The sequence below is a fragment of the Canis lupus genome, chromosome 5, assembly GCF_003254725.2.
Source record: "Canis lupus dingo isolate Sandy chromosome 5, ASM325472v2, whole genome shotgun sequence".
In the NCBI taxonomy this organism is placed as follows: domain Eukaryota; kingdom Metazoa; phylum Chordata; class Mammalia; order Carnivora; family Canidae; genus Canis; species Canis lupus.
In genome coordinates this window covers 47,459,692-47,478,283 of record NC_064247.1, presented here as the reverse complement: position 1 = coordinate 47,478,283, position 18,592 = coordinate 47,459,692, and the positions used below count along the sequence as shown (strand labels likewise).

Sequence of the window (18,592 nt, the reverse complement as noted above, 5' to 3'; positions counted from 1 at the left end):
AATGTGACTATTCTGGGTACCTCACTTCAGTGGAACCATACAGTATTTGTCTTTTTGTGACTGGATTATTTCTCTCAGTATAATATCCTCAAAGTTCATTCATGTTGTATCATGTATCATAATTTCATACCTTTAAAAGGCTGAATTATATTACATTGTGTCTATATACATTTTGCTTATTCATTCACCTTTTGATAAACACTTGGCTGCTCCCACCTTTAGCCATAGTGAATAATGCTGTTATGACCAGAGTGTACAGCTTGAACTGCTTTTTGTCAGAGAGAAAAAAACCTTTCCCAGATCTCCTTAGCAAATTTTTCCTCACATCTCATTGCTTGGTATTGTGCCACATGTTCATGCCTAAACCAAAAGAAATGGGCCACAATGTTTGATTAGTGTCTAAACTTTAGGCAAATCATAATTTATGCCTTGTAGGGTTTCTTGCTCAGAAGCTCTGGGCTATAAGGAGGGTGTGGGTCCAATTATAAAACAAGAATGTGAGTGTAAGCAAGTTAGTTGCACTTCCTGCTGCCAAGAGTCTTGAAAGCACACACAGGTTATGGTGAACCTCAGATTTATTTAGAATTTATGTTTGAAACCTTGAGGCTGGTGAATATAATTCATATTCCAGTCATCCTTGGTCATCATCTTTCTTTTTGCGTTCTCACCTGTGCTTCCTTTCCCTTGACTCAATCCTCTTACTACTTTTCTTCTTTCGAAATCTTTCCATTCCTTCTCTCATGCTCTAATTTGCTACAACATGATTCTCCTCACAAAATTCACCTCTTGGTCTTTTTTTTTTTTTTTTTTTTTAGATTTTATGTATTTATTAGAGAGAGAGAGAGAGCTAGGGAGAGCAGGATCTGGGTTGAGGGAGAGGGGAGAGTGGAAGGGGAGGAGCAGAGAGAAAGAAAGGAGCAGAGGGAAAGGGAGAAGCAGACTCCTTGCTGAGCAGCTGAGCAGGGAGCCTGTGGACAACATGGGGGCTTGGGGGCTCCAGAGCTTGGTCCCAGGAACCCAGGATCATGACCCCAGCCAAAAGCAGATGCTTAACAGACTGAGCCACCCAGGCTCCCCTCACCCCTGGACTTAATGAATGCTTACTTCTCTCTGGATTTGGTCTCTCTGCAACTTTCTTGAATTTATGCATTTTTGTTTTTGTCTTTTTTGTTCTCATTTATTCATGCACACCAGGTCTAGAGATGAATTCAGCTTTCTCCTCATTCTGTAATCCTCTGCTTTTATGTAAAAATCCTGTTCCTTGAATGATTTTGAGACATTAATATATATACCATTCTCTACCCTATGTCATTCCTTGGTTATGACCTTACATCCCTATTACCTAGCTCACAATCTTATCCATGCCTATGTTTTTTTCAATCATCATCTAACGTTGTCATCTAAATTGTCATCTAAAGGTGTATATTGAGCTCAAATATTCCTCTTAACCTTACTAACTGCTTCCTGGACATAGCCATCTGGCAACTCTCAAGCATTACTTTTCTTTTTAAGATTTATTTATTTATTCATAACAGACACACAGAGAGAGGCAGAGACACAGCCAGAGGGAGAAATAGGCTCCTGGCAAGGAGCCAGATGTGGGACTCAATCTTGGATCCTGAGATCATGCCCTGAGCCGAAGGCAGACGCTCAACCGCTGAGCCACCCAAGTATCCCTCCCCCACTTTTTTTTTTTAAGATTTTATTTTCAAGTAATTTCTCCACCCAGTGTGGGGCTCAAACTCACAACCCTAAGATCAAGAGCTGCATGCTTTTCTGAGTCAGCCAGGTGCCCCAAGCATTCCTAACTCAACATACGGAAAATCAGAAAAGCTGAAACCAGGAGTCTTTCTTGATTCTTTCTCCTCCCATTTCTCCTCTAGATTCTATTATCCTAGTATCTCTAATCAATTCTTTTGCTCTTTTCTTACTATTTACTTCAGATTTCCCATTTTTATTTAGTTTTAAAATTTTAAATTATTTTATTTTATTATTTTTTTAATTTTTAAAGTTTTATTTTCTTTTATTTGTTTCAGAGAGAGAGAGAGAGAGAGAGAAAGCGCAAACATGAATTAGGGGAGGGACAGAAGGAGAAGCAGACTGTATTGCTGAGCAGGGAGCATGACTCAGGGCTCCATCCCAGGACCCTGGGACCATGACCTGAGCTGAAGGCAGATGCATAACCAACCGAGCCATCTAGGTGCCCCAAGATTTCCCATTTTTAATTTTTATTTTTAAAAGATTTTATTTATTCATGAGAGACACAGAGAGAGTGACCTTATTTCTATCACCTCTCCTAAATCTTCAACCTCTTTCTATTTCTCCACTGCCCTCTTTATCTCAGCCTAGCTACAGAATCCCCATAATTTTGAAAACAAGTTCAGTGAAGTCAGCTTACCTCCTAAATGTGATATTATTCCATCCTCCTTTTCATTTCATAGCCATATTCAGCAAATGCTGCAAAGTAAACCTTAGTCTTGAAATGCCACACATGATCTAGTTAAAACTTATATCTACCAAACACCTAGCACTGTGCTAAATCCTGGAAATATGAAGAGAATTCAGATAGGAAAACTATGCTCCCACAATACAGTTTGTTAAACATTATGATAGAGGTATGGACAAGATATTAAGAGAACAAGGAATGTCAGTTACTCTCAAATTGAGGGACCTTAGAGGAGAAAGTCCTGAGATAACTTAAATGACAAAAATAATTAGGGGCAGCCCTGATGGCCCAGCGGTTTAGCGCCACCTTCAGCCCAGGGTGTGATCCTGGAGAACCTGAATCGAGTCCCACGTCAGGCTCCCTGCATGGAGCCTGCTTCTCCCTCTGCCTGTGTCTCTGCCTCTCTCTCTTTCTCTGTGTGTCTGTCTTTAATAAATAAATAAAATCTTAAAAAAAAAATTAGCCACCTGCAGCGGAGGGAAGTTCAACCAATGTAGAGTAACTCAAAAATTTATTATAGCTGGAAGGTGAGAGTGAGAGTGTGGTACAACACAAGGCTGGAAAGACAGACAGGCTATTTCCTAAAGGGATCTTGTGTACTATGTTTAAGAATCATAGACTTTAACTTGGTTGTATAGGCAACCATTTGGGGAATGACATAATTAGATTTCATTTTAGGCAGTGGAGAACGGTTTGGGCTGGAAAGAACAGTTAAAATATTGTTTTCACAATTCACATTAAAAAATGGGAAATCTGGAGCTACCTGGGTGGCTCAACAGTTGAGCATCTGCCTTTGGTGCAGGTGTGATCCTGGAGTCCCAGGATCGAGTCTTATCTCAGGCTCTCTGCGTGGAGCCAGCTTCTCCCTCTGCCTGTGTCTCTGCCTCTCCCTCTCACTCTGTCTGTGTCTCTCATGAATAAATACATAAAGTCTTTTTAAAAAATCTTTTAAAAAATGGGAAATCTTGGGATGCCTGGGTAGCTCAGTGGTTGAGTGTCTGCCTTCAGCTCAGGGCATGATCCCAGGGTCCTGGGATTGAGTCTTGCATCAGGCTCCCCGCAGGGAGCCACGTCATCGTCGTCTTCTTCTTCTTCTTCTTCTTCTTCTTCTTCTTCTTCTTCTTCTAAGACTTTTATTTATTTATGCATGAGAGAGAGAGAGAGAGAGAGAGAGAGGCAGAGACACAGGCAGAGGGAGAAGCAGGCTCCATGCAGGGAGCCCGATGTGGGACTCCATCCCAGGACTCCAGGATCATGCCCTGGGCCCAAGGCAGGCGCTAAACTGCTGAGCTACCCAGGGATCCCCCAGGGAGCTTGCTTCTCCCTCTGCCTATGTCTCTTCTCTATGTTTTTCATAAATGAATGAATAAAATCTTAAAAAAAATTTAAAAATATTAATGGTAGAATGGTGAGTATACAGATACATGCTGCAAAATTCTTTCAACTTTTCGGGGCACCTGGCTAACTCAATTGGTGGAGCATGTGACTCTTGATCCCAGTGTTGTGAGTTCAAGCTCCACGTTGGGTGTAGAGATTGCTTAAAAAAAAAAAAAATCTTAAAAAAAAAATTCTTTCAACTTTTCTTTGTTTGAAATTCTCCATGACAAAATGTTGAACACACTTCCCCAAATATTACCATCACATATTTGTATCCTAAGAAGAGACACTGAGGTGCTTTTCTTAAAAAAAAGAATTCTGTCTCAGCACCTGGGTGGCTCAGTTGGTTAATCATCTGCCTTTGGCTCAGGTCATGATCCCAGGGGTCCTGGGACTGAGGCCCCCAGGGGGATCCCTGCAGAGCTCTTTGTCTCTGCCTCTCTCTCTCTCTCTGCCTCTCATGAATAAATAAATCTTAAAAAAAAATTCCGTCCTATTCAGCATCCCATAACATATGATAACACAGATTTAACTGTGAAATTGTATAGGATAAGCAAAGTGCTGTGGGGCTCTGAAATAAGAGCAAGCACATAGACTAGCCTGAAGAGCTCAAAGAAGAAGTCTAAAAGTATCCCCTAGATATATGTCACTGTGAGTCTCATTTCTATGGATTGTGGCAAGGGGGAGGAAAATGATTAAATTGAGGTTGAATTTATTATATGTACATTACTTGGCAAAAAGGATTTTTTTTTACTAAGATATCAATTCAAATACTATTTACTTATTAGCACTCATATTATAGTTAAGTCCAAAACTATGAGGGATATAACAAAAGAAGTCATAATTCTCATCCTCAAGGAGTTTACTAGGAACTCAAACCATATGGCAATATATTTTGTGTTACATAAAACACAGGTTCTTTTAAGTTTTCCTCAAAATCATTTTATCATTTTTTAGTTTTAATTTTTTTTAACATTTTATGTATTTGAGAGAGAGAGAGAGAGAGAGAGAGAGAGAGATAATAGCAGGTGGAGCAGCACGGAGAGTGAGAAGGAGAAGCAGGCTTCCTGCTGAGCAGAGAGCCCAATGTGGGGCTGGATCCCAGGACCCTGGGATCATGATTTGAGTTGAAGGCAGACACTTGGCTAAGCCACCCAGGCACCCCCATTTTTTAGCTTTCAGAGGCCTACAAATTACTGGTCTCATCAAGGGCTGAGCTCAATTTATTTCAAGATAATATTATTATTTTTTAAGATTTTATTTATTTATTCATGAGAGACACAGAGAGAGAGGCAGAGACACAGGCAGAGGGAGAAGCAGGCTCCATGCAGGGAGCCTGACGTGGACTCCATCCCGGGACTCTAGGATCAGGCCTTGGGCTGAAGGCAGCGCTAAACCGCTGAGCCACCTAGGCCGCCCCTCAAGATAATATTCTTGACCAGGGATTCATGTTACACATTTATTTATTAAACAGAACTTTCATCTCTTCTTGGGTTCAGGAGGGAGATGGATAAAGAAGTATGCTTGGTAAAAGTTAAGGATTAAAAGTTTACTAACAAAAATCTGGAGCTGTATCACAATCTAATAGATTGGCTGGTATGGCTTCAGTATGTGCCTGGGATATGATGATATTTTAGAAAGGTCTTGATACTTAAGATAAATGTTGTTACATACACAGCAATAAATGCTCTTTCATGATTTTAGAGTGTAGCATTCTGATTAATAAAATATTCTGGTTTTAATATCGATTTTATTATAGAATCTGAATTACTAATGAAGAAAATGAAGCTTGAATGTTAAAAATGGCTTATATTAAAACTACAGGTATGAATAAGAAAGGAGTTTCAGGCCTTTTTTGGACATCACTCTGAACTCCCACAAACACTGATGGTGAGCAAGTTACTCTGAACAAAGTACTGTCTTACAATTGAGAGGGACAGAAAATATTTAAGATGTGGCTCCTGCCTCTTAGAAAGTATGTTAGCTTTTAGAGAGTTCCAGTTAACCAAATATGGGTCACCTGGGTGGTTCAGTTAGTTGGGCGTCTGCTTTGGGCTCAGGTCATGATCCCTGGGTCATTCTTTGAGCTCTCTGCTCAGCAGGAAGTCTGTCCCTCTCTTTGCCCCTCCCCTCTGCTCTTGTTCTCGTTCTCTCTCTTTCAAATAAATAAATAAATAAAATCTTAAAGAAAAGCCCTAAATGAATAAGTGATTATTAGTAGATGATGTTACATATATTTTACTTTCCATTTTCCATTCTGATTAAGCCCTCTTACGTTCTCATTTCCCTTTTCAATCTTTCCCAACTATCAAAACTATGTGTGCTTCAGAAATAGACTGTAGTGGCTAAACAAAGTGCTTTGTCCCTAGCAGCCTTAATCTGTATTTGTTGAACTGAAATGAATATCTTGTCCAGTTTTAACTTCATGTGCTTGGCAATTGGCTAAACTGGAAAGTCAAAGACACATTGAAAAATGAGGAGATGGGACGTCTGGATGGCTCAGCGGTTAAGCATCTGCCGTTGGCCCAGGGCGTGATCCTGGAGTCCAGGGATCCAGTCCCACATTAGGCTCCCTGTATGGAGCCTGCTTCTCCCTCTGCCTCTCTCTCTGTTTCTCTCATGAATAAATAAATAAAATCTTTAAAAAAAAAATGAGGAGAGAATATTGCTAAATACTGCAGCTGCCAAGAATCTCCTTTCAAAACCTAAAGTCTGTTACATGAATTATGAACTCTTTAAACTCTCTTCCACGTTTGTTTACACAATTGATCATTGAAACTACTTTAGAATATGTGTGTCAATTATTTAGCATATTTTAAAAGCTTCCTTAATAACATCTTTAATAAGTGGATGCAATTATGTATTTATTTACTGCAAACAGTTATGAATAACAGATAACCTAATTATAGTTTATCATTACCTCTAATCATTCCAATGGAAAGATTTCTTTCCTGCATTCATATTGTTTTGGTCCATGAGTATGGAAAGCAGCAGATTGTTTTCTGTGATCATAGATTTTAAATATTTACTTGCTAGTGCTGCATAATTTAGCACACTGTAGTTGGAAAGCAGTTTGTATGGTAGTGGATGCCATGGTGGTGTTACAGAATAGTTTCCCTCTGTGACTTCTACGTGAGGTTGTAAAAATGGAAAGTATTCTACTCCATTTTTCTAACCAATTAGAATCTGTTTAGCTGCAAATCCACAGATAACCAATGTTTATGGTATGCATTAATTTTATTTTGTATAATTACCATATAGTTTAAGAATTCAAGTATTGTTTCTTATATGCTATTAGTGCACAATATCAAAAATAAAATCTATCTATTCTCGGTAACCTAAATCCTTATGAAAGTAACAAAAAGGCATCTAGACCGCTGGTTTGATACATGCTATATCTGTCCTAAGAAATCGAAACAAGAAGCGAAGAAACAGTTATTTTGTTTGTTCCCTATCATAAATGTTACATTTATGATCTTGCTATATCTTTTGTGTGATTCGTTACTTGGTTGCCCTACCACATAATAGAAAATAAGTAGCTCCAGTTATCTGTTTTTGTAAGAATAACCATGAAAATAATCCAAACCGTTAACACGTTAAAAAGGTGAAAAACATAAAAAAAATTTCATGTTGGGGACGCCTGGATGGCTCAGTGGTTAAGCTCTGCTTTCCGCCCAGGGTGTGAACCTGGAGTTCAGGAATCGAGTCCCATGTTGGGCTCCCTGCAAGGAGCCTGCTTCTCCCTCTGCCTGTGTCTCTGCCTCTCTCTCTCTCTTTTTTTTTTTTTTAAATTTTTTTATTTATTCATGATAGTCACAGAGAGAGAGAGGTGCAGAGACACAGGCAGAGGGAGAAGCAGGCTCCATGCACCGGGAGCCCGATGTGGGATTCGATCCCGGGTCTCCAGGATCACGCCCTGGGCCAAAGGCAGGCGCCAAACCGCTGCGCCACCCAGGGATCCCATGCCTCTCTCTCTCTTATGAATAAATAAAATCTTAACAATTTTTTTTCCATTTTGAACTTTAAACTCAGCATTCTGAAAGGTTTCTTTTCCCATGTGGGTGCACAGTCCTGCAGTACAGATTGTTAATTTTTTACTTCTAGCTCTTACTATAATTTCTTATGCAATTCAGGAGCATGTCTGTAGTCCCTTTTCCAATACAATCTTTCAGTACTGCAAAACGACCTAGAATTACACTTTTCAGTAATTTAGTATCAAAACCCGTATGAGTGTGGGTAAAAATTTCCATTTCATAAAAAGCCTTTACACCATCCTGTGTTTCAGCCCTTGAAAATAATCGTAATGTGGAAAGTGCACACATTCCTTAACATCTTTTTTTTTTAAGATTTTTTTCAATTATTCTTGAGAGACACAGAGAGAGGCAGTGACACAGGCAGAGGGAGAAGCAGGCTCCCCGCGGGGAGCCCCAAGTGGGACTCGATCTCCGGTCCTAGGATCACACCCTGAGCCAAAGGCAGATGCTCAATCACTGAGCCACCCAGACAGACATCCCACATTCCTTAATATCTTATATAAGTATTTACCTACAGTTTCAACTATAGCTTGGCTTAGAGAACCTTCACAACAGGATAGCAAGGAATATCTGTATTTTTATCAAAGTCGGTCTGCATTAGCCCAAGGAATTTAGCGACTCCTCCGAAATCACATCTCGGGTCTTGCGGGTGTCAGGAGGAGAGCGAAGACTGAGGGGCGCAGTGGATCCTGGGTCTTGTAGTTCAGGCGCTACCGGAGAGGGCGTTGCGTTGCGTGGCACGCTGGGAGTTGAAGTCCAATTGTCCAGCGGGACCTCAAAGCCGGCGTAGTGTGGATTATCTACCAGAGACACGAATTACTGACAAGATACGTTCCCTTGGCTCTATGCCTGCCATATTGGTAACCTAGGGCTTCAGGTGGCGAACGGGGGCGGGGGGGGGAGCGGGGAAGGCTGAAGTGGAGCGTGGCTCTGTTGGCGCTAATGTCGCTACGGCCAATCGGAAGGATTTAGTGCCCCGGAAGTGTCTGACTTACTGGGTTGGAAGGGGAGGCCTTTCCTCTAACTACGGCGGCCGGGGGAGCTCAGGAGCCTGTGGCTGCGGCGCCGAGGTCGGAGCGTCTGCGTGTGGACCGGCTGCTTTTGGGGCGGCTGCTGCTAGAGCTGGAGCCTTTCCCGGGTTGGTGTCTCCTGCACATTTTTTTTTTTTCACGTCTCCAATTCTGTTTCGGTGAGGGGTGATTTGAGTGGAGCGGAGTCAGGAGAAGGTTGGGACTTAGTGTCTCTGGTCGCCAAAAGATCGGTTTTTTTGGGGGGGGGGTGAGGGGAACCCTGCCCTCTGTGGAGGTCCTGTGGCCAGCCGTTGAGGCTCAGGCTTTTGGCGCCTCCCTCAGCTACTTTCTAGTGTAATTTGTTTTCTGACCCCTCGCCCTTCCTGGGCTCCAGACCTAACCATAAACCTTCCTGTGGGCAGCTGTCCCCCTTGTGGCTTTGCTTGTAATCCAGAGACGACCTCTTGGCCCCTAAGCTGTCGCGTCGGTTTATAACCTTTTCCCCATTAAAAAAAGAAAAGAAGTGAAAAACAAGCATTAGATTCTCAAGATCTGCCTTCTCATTCCTAACAACCCTTTTTTCCTCCTTTTTGGCCTTCGTTACCGCTGCAGACCTTGACACACTGGCCCGAGTATCTTCACGCCTTTCCATCCGGTCGTTAAGGTCCACTCACTTGACTTGGTTCCCACTCGTCCCCAGCGCTTCCATCCACATCCACACCCACATCCACATGGTTGGAGGTTCGAATACATTCTTCTGATGACGGGTGAATCTGAGAGTCACTGGTCAACTCAGCATGCCTCTGCTTAGAGAGTTTGTATGTCTTAAGATTTCTTTGGCTTACGTTTTCCTTTTGTGTTATTTTCCCCACAAAGGTTTGCTGTTACCCTATAGTTAGGGGAGAATACTTTGTCCTGAGGGCTCTTTGTGTTGGAATTACTTAGGGGGGGATTTCCCCTCCCCATTCTTAGTCGGAACGTGTCCCCCCTGTGGAATTTGCAGTGATTTAGTGTCCGTTAATAGCAGATGGACACAAGGGAATGCCCTTTCCTTTTAGCTGGCTTGTGATTTGTTATGAGATTATGAGTCATTGAAAGTACCCAGAGGGATTGGAAAAGCCTTGAAAGGTAAAGTCTATGTATGTTCCAATTTACACATTAATAAATCTTTCCTGAACAAGGAAGAGTTTCTAATTGATACAATAATCTGATGCTGTATTGAATTATCAGCTCATTCTCCATAAATTTTGGTAACTGTTTAAAGGTAAAAAATAAAAAAAAATAAAAAAAAAGGTAAAAAATACCCAAAATAAGGAATTGTATAATGTAGTAAAAAAAGTTTAAAAACCGTTTAACTAATGCTCTTTTTCTGTGAAAGGAAGGCAAGTATGTTGAAAAATTTTTTTGTTGTAATTGTTTTTGGTATACTGTTATATATTTTGATAGATCTGGTAAAACAGCATTAGGTGCTGTTCATTTATGTTTCACAGACAGAAATTTTTGTACTTCCTGGCTTTATGGGGACTGTGTAACTCAAATGAGTCTGTAGCTTTTCTTCTATTCTGTTTATTGCACTGTGGAAACCCTAATAGTAACACTTACATTCCTCTTTTTTTTTTTTTTTTAAGATTTTATTTATTTATTCATAGAGATAGAGAGAGAGGCAGAGACACAGGCAGAGGGAGAAGCAGGCTCCATGCAGGGAACCCGATGTGGGACTCAATCCCGGGTCTCCAGGATAAAACCCCGGGCTTCAGGTGGTGCTAAACTGCTGCGCCACTGGGGCTGCCCGGCATTCCTCTTTAAGCAGTCAAATATAGTCTATATATGTCAGTAAATATAAAAATTACTTACCTATACCCTGTCAAATTGGAATTATTCCTAATTAATCAGAAATGGTTTCAGCCGTGACTATGATTTGGAGCTGAATATATATATTTCAGATGTAATTCACTCATAGAATCCTTTTTTTAAATTAATTTTTTAAAATTTAAATTCAGTGAATTAACATATAATGTATTATTGGTTTCAGGGGTAGAATTCAGTGATTCCTTGGTCTTATATAACACCCAGTGCTCATTACATCAGGTGCCCTTCTTAATGTCCATTACCTGGTTACCCCATTCCCTTACCCCTCCCCCTCCTGTTTGTTTCCTATGATTAAAGAGTTTCGTATAGTTTGTCTTCCTCTCTGATTTCATCTTGTTTTATTTTCTCCTCTCTTCCCCTCTGATCCTCTGTTTTGTTTCTTAAATTCCACACAAGTGAGATCATATAATAGTCTTTCTCTAATTGACTTATTTTGCTTAGCATAATATCCTTTAGTTCCACTCATGTCATTGCAAATGGCAAGATTTCATTCTTTTTGATGGCCGAATAGTATTTATATATATATATATATATATATATACATTTTTATGTATTCACCTGTTGATGGACATTTGGGCTCTTTCCATAGTTTGGCTATTGTGGACATTGGTGCTATAACCATTAGGGTGCAGGTGCTCCTTCAGATCACTACATTTATATCTTTGGGGTAAATACCCAGTAGTGCAATTGCTGGGTCATTGGGTAGCTCTATTTTCATCTTTTTGAGGAACCTCCATACTGTTTTCCAGAGTAAAACCATCAACAGCTTGCATTCCCATCAACAGTGTAAGAGGATTTCCCTTTCTCTACATCCTCGCCAATGTTTGTCATTTCCTGACTTGTTAATTTTAGCCATTCTGACTGATATGAGGTGGTATCTCATTGGGTTTGATGTGTATTTTCCTGATGAAAAGTGACATGGAGCATTTTTTCATGTGCCTATTGTCCATGTGTAGGTCTTCTTTGGAGAAATATCTGTTCATGTCTTCTGCCCATTTCTTGATTGGATTATTTGTTCTTTGGTTGTTGAGTTTGATAAGTTCTTTATAGGTTTTGGGTATTAGCTCTTTATCTGATATGTCATTTGCAGATATCTTCTCCCATTCTGTTGGTTGTCTTTTGGTTTTGTTGTTTCCTTTGCTGTGCATAAACTTTTTATCTTGAAGAAGTCTCAAGTCTTCTGCATGTGGCCAGTTTTCCCAACACCATTTGTTGAAGAGATGGTCTTTTTTTCTATACTCATGGAATTTTGACTGGATAAATGATAAGATGCTAGACATTACTCAAACTTTTAATATTTTTCCTGAGATTTTGTAGGCATTTATCAAATATGTCTTGCAATTTAACTGTCAGAAAATTATCAAAACATTTACTGAGAGCATCCTCTTGTCCTCAACTCTGTACGAGATGCTGTTAAAGCATTTTTTTTTTAAAGATTTTATTTATTTAAATAAGTAAGTCCCAGGTCTCCAGGATCATACCCCAGACTGAAGGTGGCACCAAACCACTGGACCATCGGGACTGCCCCTGTTAAAGCATTATTGCATTTAATCAATACAACAACTCAGTGAGCTTGTGAACATTGTTTACATTTAACAGGTCAAGAAACTGAAGCTCAAACAGTTCAAGTCACTTAGTTAGTCCAGTTTATTTTGACTCATCCTACTGTACCACAGCTGCAAAGATGTGTTCTCTACTCTGGATTATATAAGAAACATTAATCCAATTAGTATTTTTAGAAGCAATTGTTATTTGGTACATGATATCTGTTATCTGTTGCTGGAGATAAAACAGTGACAAAGGAGATAAAAGTCCCTTCTCTTGGGGAGCTTACACTATAGCAGAATGTATGGGATGTAAACTTTGCCTTCAAGAAGCAGCAAGTACAGCCAATTAGCTATTTTAGATTTTATGTGTTTTAGAATGTTAAAGTTGAAAAGAGAGATTAACTAGGAAAGATTTAATGAAGAAGATGAGATTGAATCTAGAACTAAAGTAGTGACAATAGTTTCGGTAGGTAGAAACTGGGAAGAAAGTGATTCTAGCTTGAGGAATAGAAAGAAGAAAATTCTGAATCGTAGGGGAGAAAGAAGAGAGGGAGGGACAGATAACTGGACTGCTTTGTATCTTCAGTTCCTTGCACACACAAGTGCACAGTGTTGGTTGAATTTGAAACAAATGTTTAAATGAATGAAGCTATGACAAAAGTTCAGATATAAAGCAAGGAGGAATTAGATAGATCTAATGTTATTATAGTGGGACTGGAAGAAAGGAATGGATTTGATAGCTGTTGGTTAAAGAACCAGGAGGCTCTGTTAATTATTGAATATTGGGAGTAGTGTGATGGCCAAAGGAGAAGGGAGGCTACGTTATCAAGTTTGAACTCAGTGGACCAGGCATGTTGTAGATTTACTCATTTTTTCAAATCATGAGATTAAAAAAAAATTCCAAGATAAAACCTTTGTTTTATGAACCACTATGAAAAAAAAAATACTGTCAACTAAACAAAGATCATCAACTATAAGATGCATTTATTTTCAGAGTCAAAATGTAAATATGTGATGTAGAAATGTTGAAATAAAGTACTCCTTATGATGGTTGGTGGACTTTATAAACAATTTCTTTCTGTTTATAAGTAAATTTGCAATCTTTGACGGGCATTCAGTCATTTAGCATTTATTTATTAACTGGGCATTCTCCTAGGTCACAATGATGAAATAGATGGTGAGTAAATACATTTTCTACCCTCATAGAAAGTATTGCATAACTGGGAAGGCAGACATAAGTCAAATGTTCAAAGAAATTTAAAGTTCCAGTTATCGTAAGTGCTTTAAGAAAGGACTTGATGTTATGCAGAGGAAAAACTGTTTACAAGAGGGATAGCAGTGTGGATGGGGAGAGGCCAGATGAGAGATGATAATATCTTGGATAAGATGGTGGTGAAGATAGAAGTGGATGGATGGAGCGCTATATAGGAGAGGGGACTAGATGATGGGCTGAATGTGAGGAATGAGGGAGAGAAAGGTGATGGCACCACTGCTTTTTGGGTTATGTAACTGGATGGATAATGGTACAGTTACTGAGAGAACATTGTAAGGTGATCAGGTTTGCGGGGACATGATTTGTTTGTTAATAATTTTTTTTTTTATGGTGGCATCAGTTTTCAAGGTTAATTTCTTATTTTTTTCTTTTATGTCATTGTTTGAATTAAGTATATTTGAGAAATGGTGTACCTGAAATCAATTTTTTCAGGTTTTTTTTTTTTTTTTTTTCCTTGAGAGAGCAGGGATAAAGCATTTGAAAATATGTTGGTGTATGTTTTGAATTTCTATGTAACATTCGACCATATATATGAATAGGTAACTGAGTAATACAATTATATATGATCTTTATTTTCTTTTTTTTTTTTTTTTATTTTTTTTATTTTTTTATTTTTTTTTTTTTTTGATCTTTATTTTCATGTGAGATTTGGAAATAAATTGGGCATCTGGCTAAATTCTAACTTCATTCAATTAGTGTGTATGTAAATTTAAATGTGTATTAGGGAGGAAGACATGCTTTTGTCTTTTCCTTGAACTGTCTCCTTTTAATAGATATGAATCAATACAATCAGTTTATTTTTAAAATTTTACGTTTCATAGTGAAGAAGTAGAATGTGTAGAACAGAGAGCATGGGCTCTGGAGTCAGATTGCCTAGACTCAAGGTGTGTTTTGTTATTAACTAGCAGTATGACCTTGTAGAAGTTATTTAGTCTTTCCAAGCCATTTTTCCCCATAATCTGTAAGATGAGGATAATAATAGCATCTGCATTATAGAGTTGCTTTAAGGATTAAATGAGATGATGTATGTGCATAGGTTAACAAAATTCCTGTACAGAATTTGTGCTTATTATTGTTACAGATATGTGATCTGAAATTATACCTGTGATAACATTTTATTTTTTTATTATTATTTTTAAAGATTTTATTTATTTATTCGTGAGAGACACAGAAAGAGAGGCAGAGACATAGGCAGAGGGAGAATCAGGCTCCATGCAGGAAGCCCGATGTGGGACTCGATGCTGGGACCCCGGGACCACACCCTGAGCCAAAGGCGACACTCAACCACTGAGCCACCCAGGTGTCCCATGTGACAACATTTTTAATTATAACTAAACTAAACTATATATCATTATATCTAAAAGATCTCAATTGGAGAAAAATTTGGTTAGTCATATTTGGATTTGGATTCAGTATTATGTAAGATAGTTTTGCTGATTCATAATTGTCCTAGATGAGTTAACACATGTCCTTTTTTAATGTATTTTCATCAGAGATTATGTTTAGTCTACAGCTATAATAGGAAACTAATTGTGGCTTGGTTTGTAATTATTTTTAGCCAAAACTTTTTGAACTTCATGTTTGCTTTTAGTGCTTATGGATAGGATAAAGAAGTAGTTAGATTTAAAGTCTGCTCAGCTGCTTGAAAGTCAATTTAATTTCCACCCTACTTTTTTCTTCCAACTTTTATTTTAAAAGTTTGAAACCTATAAAGAAGCTGAAAGAATAGTACAACAAATGCCTGTATATCTTTTACTTAGATTCACTTGTTGTTAACATTATACCTCATTTGCTTTTTCTCTCTCTAAATACATATGGTGTGCTTTCTTTTTCTTGCTGAACCATTGGAAACTAAGGTGGAGTCATCATGACATTTCACTCCAAAGTTCTTCATCATATATCTCCTATGAACTTTTATGTAGGACATTATCCTATATAGCTATAGTGCTATGTGCAAACCCAAATAACTTAACCCTGATTGATAATACTAATAGTATAGGCCATAATAAACATTTTGTTTTTGTTTTTTTTTTTTTTCATAATAAACATTTTGAATTTACTCAAATGTTTATCGGTAATGTCCCTTATAGCTTTAAAAAAATACCCCAAAAAATCTAATTGGGGCATCTGATTGGTTCAGTCAGTGAAGCATCTGACTCTTGATTTTTTTTTTAAGATTTTATTTATTTATTCATGAGAAAGAGAGAGAGAGAGAGAGAGAGAGGCAGAGACATAGGCAGAGGTAGAAGCAAGCTCCATGCAGGGAGCCTGACGTGGGACTCGATCCTGGGTCTCCAGGATTAGGCCCTGGGCTGAAGGTGGCGCTAAACCGCTGAGCCACCGGGGCTGCCCAAGATTTTACCTATTTGTTCATGAGAGACACACAGAGAGGCAAAGAGGTTAGGCAGAGGGAGAAGCAGGTTCCCTGAGAGGAGCCTGATGTGGGACTTAATCCCAGGACCCAGGGATCATGACCTGAGCCAAAGGCAGATGCTAAACCATGGAGCCACCCAGGCGCCTTGACTCTTGATTCCTGCTCAGGTCATGATCTCACAGTCCTGGGATCAAGCCCTGCATCGGGGTCTGTGCTCAGTGCAGGGTCTGCTTGTCCCCTTCCCTCTGCTCCTACCCCCAGTCCCCCGCTTGCACTTTCTCTCAAATAAACAAATCTTAAAAAAAGTACTTCCAATCAGAGATTATGAATTTTCTTAGGAAATTTCTTTTTCCTGTGTGTGTGTTTTTTTTTTTTTAAAGATTTTATTTATTTATTCATGAGAGACACAGAGAGAGAGGCAGAGACAGAGGCAGAGTGAGAAGCAGCCTCCCTGCAGGGAGCCTGATGTGGGACTTGATCCCAGGACCCCGGGATCACACCCTGAGCTAAAGGTGGATGCTCAACTGCTAAGCCACCCAGGCATTCCTATTGTCCTTTCTGTGTGTACCTACTATGTGTGTGTGCCAGGCATGGTATCAGAATGTTTGCCCAGGGTAATGCAAGGCAGTAAAGCCCAGAACCAGGCCCTGCCCTCACTTCCTTTGGGTCTTGATGGTGCTGCTTGGGGCTGTGGGGAAGCAGTTTTCCCTCAGTTCAACAGGGATCCGTGTGCCCCAAGGCCAGCCTGATAGGGGGGCAGCCCCTCAAGGGGACGGCAGCAATTCTCACCTTTTTCTTCCTTCTTTTTTGTTTGTTTTTTTTGTTTTTTGTTTTTTGGTCTTTCAAGACTGACATTTTTGAAGAGTCCAGGCCATTTTGTTTTGTAGAATGCCTCACAAAATGAATTTGTCTTGATTGTATCCCTACAATTTCAGGTTAAATAGTTTTTTCAAGATGTTCCATAGAAGATATTGTTAACTTTCCATTTCACCACTTCAGGAAGACTATAATGGCAGTTTACCCCATTATTGGTAATGTTAAGATCAAAGATCAATCTCTTAGGTTAACCAGAGATCTGCTTTTTTTTTTTTTTAAGATTTTATTTATTTATTCATGAGAGAGGGGCAGAGACATACGCAGAGAGAGAAGCAGGCTTCCCACAAGGAGCCTGATGCAGGACTCGATCCTGGATCCTGGGATCAGGACCCGAGCTGAAGGCAGACACTTAACCGCTGAGCCACCCAAGTGCCCCAGATTTCTACATCCTAATGTTATCTTTTCCCATGTGAACTTAATAGTAATCTGTGTAGGTAATACTTTGAGATTACTGGATATTCTGTTTTCCAACAATTCTCTTTTTTATCCTTGGTTTTAGCAGTCATGGATCATGCTCGCCTGAGTCAGTCATTGCACTGGTGGTTGCCAGATAGTGGTTTTCCAGTTCTCTCAGTCCTATATATGTTTGCTGGCTGTCTTTTCTAAAGAAGAGCTATTTTTCCTCTGTCCTTTTATTTTAGTATCACTATATACACAAGGATTCTTTTTTTTTTAATTTATCTGTTATAAGTTTGTTACCATTCTTCTTCTTCTTCTTCTTCTTCTTCTTCTTCTTCTTCTTCTCCTTCTCCTTCTCCTCCTCCTCCTCCTCCTCCTCCTCCTCCTCCTCCTCCCCCTCCCCCTCCCCTTCCTCCTCCTCCTCCTCCTCCTCCTTCTCCTTCTCCTTCTCCTTCTCCTTCTCCTTCTCCTTCTCCTTCTCCTTCTCCTTCTCTTCCTGCTTCTTTTTCTTCCTTCTTTCTCTTCGGAAGTAGCCTCCACACCCAGTGTGGGGCTTAAACTCATGACCCTAAGATTAAGAGTCCCGTGTTCCACCAACCGAGCCAGCCAGGTGCCCACTATTACTGTTTTTGGTGATTAAATTACCTCAAATTGGATTAGTCAAATTCAAGCCAGTTTCTGTGGCTTTTGCATATGTCCACATTGGTTGGCATATTCTTATTTTTTTGTACAATAAGACATTCCAGGTTCACCTTGTATGTATATTCACTGCTTGAAGCCTGGAATGAGCTATTCTACCGTGGAATACTCTTTCAACTTGGTGGGAAATGCTACTCAGAAACCATGGCTTGGCACTGAATATACTCATTGCTTCTGAAATATCATTGCTTTTAGGTCTTTAAATGGGCACACAGATGCACACACACACACTCAAGGATATGAACTCAAATTCAAAACCACAGAGTTCATCTTCACTTTCTTTTTTTTTTTTAAATTTTTTATTTTATTTTATTTATTTATGATAGTCACAGAGAGAGAGAGAGGCAGAGACACAGGCAGAGGGAGAAGCAGGCTCCATGCACCGGGAGCCCGATGTGGGATTCGATCCCGGGTCTCCAGGATCGCGCCCTGGGCCAAAGGCAGGCGCCAAACCGCTGTGCCACCCAGGGATCCCTCATCTTCACTTTCTATCAATTCATATTTTCTATCTCCTTTTCCTGTAGGGAGAATTCTGATTCCAACCTGTATCAATATATTTACTCATCTAATGTCTCCTGTAAAACACTTATGATAGTTTTGGTATTACTATATTGATACTCTCTCAAACAACAGATTTACTGACCACTTAAAGATTTCTTTGCCATTTTATGTCCTTAGGCTATATCCT

The 18,592-nt window shown here is 39.6% G+C and overlaps 1 protein-coding gene and 1 long non-coding RNA gene across 9 annotated transcripts in view; one reads left to right on the top strand and one right to left on the bottom strand.

Moving 5' to 3' along the window:
• Positions 1–18,592, top strand: part of ATG4C (autophagy related 4C cysteine peptidase) — a 160,454-nt gene that overhangs the window by 67,339 nt on the left and 74,523 nt on the right. For 5 of the 8 annotated variants that reach the window (XM_049109540.1, XM_049109541.1, XM_049109538.1 and 2 more), the window contains exon 1: positions 9,546–9,685. The exons of 1 other annotated variant lie outside the window; for it this stretch is intronic. The gene's annotated coding sequence lies outside the window, so the exon portion shown is untranslated. Of the gene's footprint in view, positions 1–8,855; positions 8,996–9,545; positions 9,686–9,823; positions 9,996–18,592 lie in introns of those variants that run through there. 2 more of the 8 variants (XM_025427901.3, XM_025427902.3) reach the window with 2 other exon arrangements.
• Positions 8,445–9,607, bottom strand: LOC112647149 (uncharacterized). The gene is made up of 3 exons (XR_003128125.3): positions 9,482–9,607; positions 8,853–9,363; positions 8,445–8,657 (listed from the first exon to the last, which is right to left on the bottom strand). It is a non-coding gene; the product is annotated as an uncharacterized LOC112647149 (long non-coding RNA).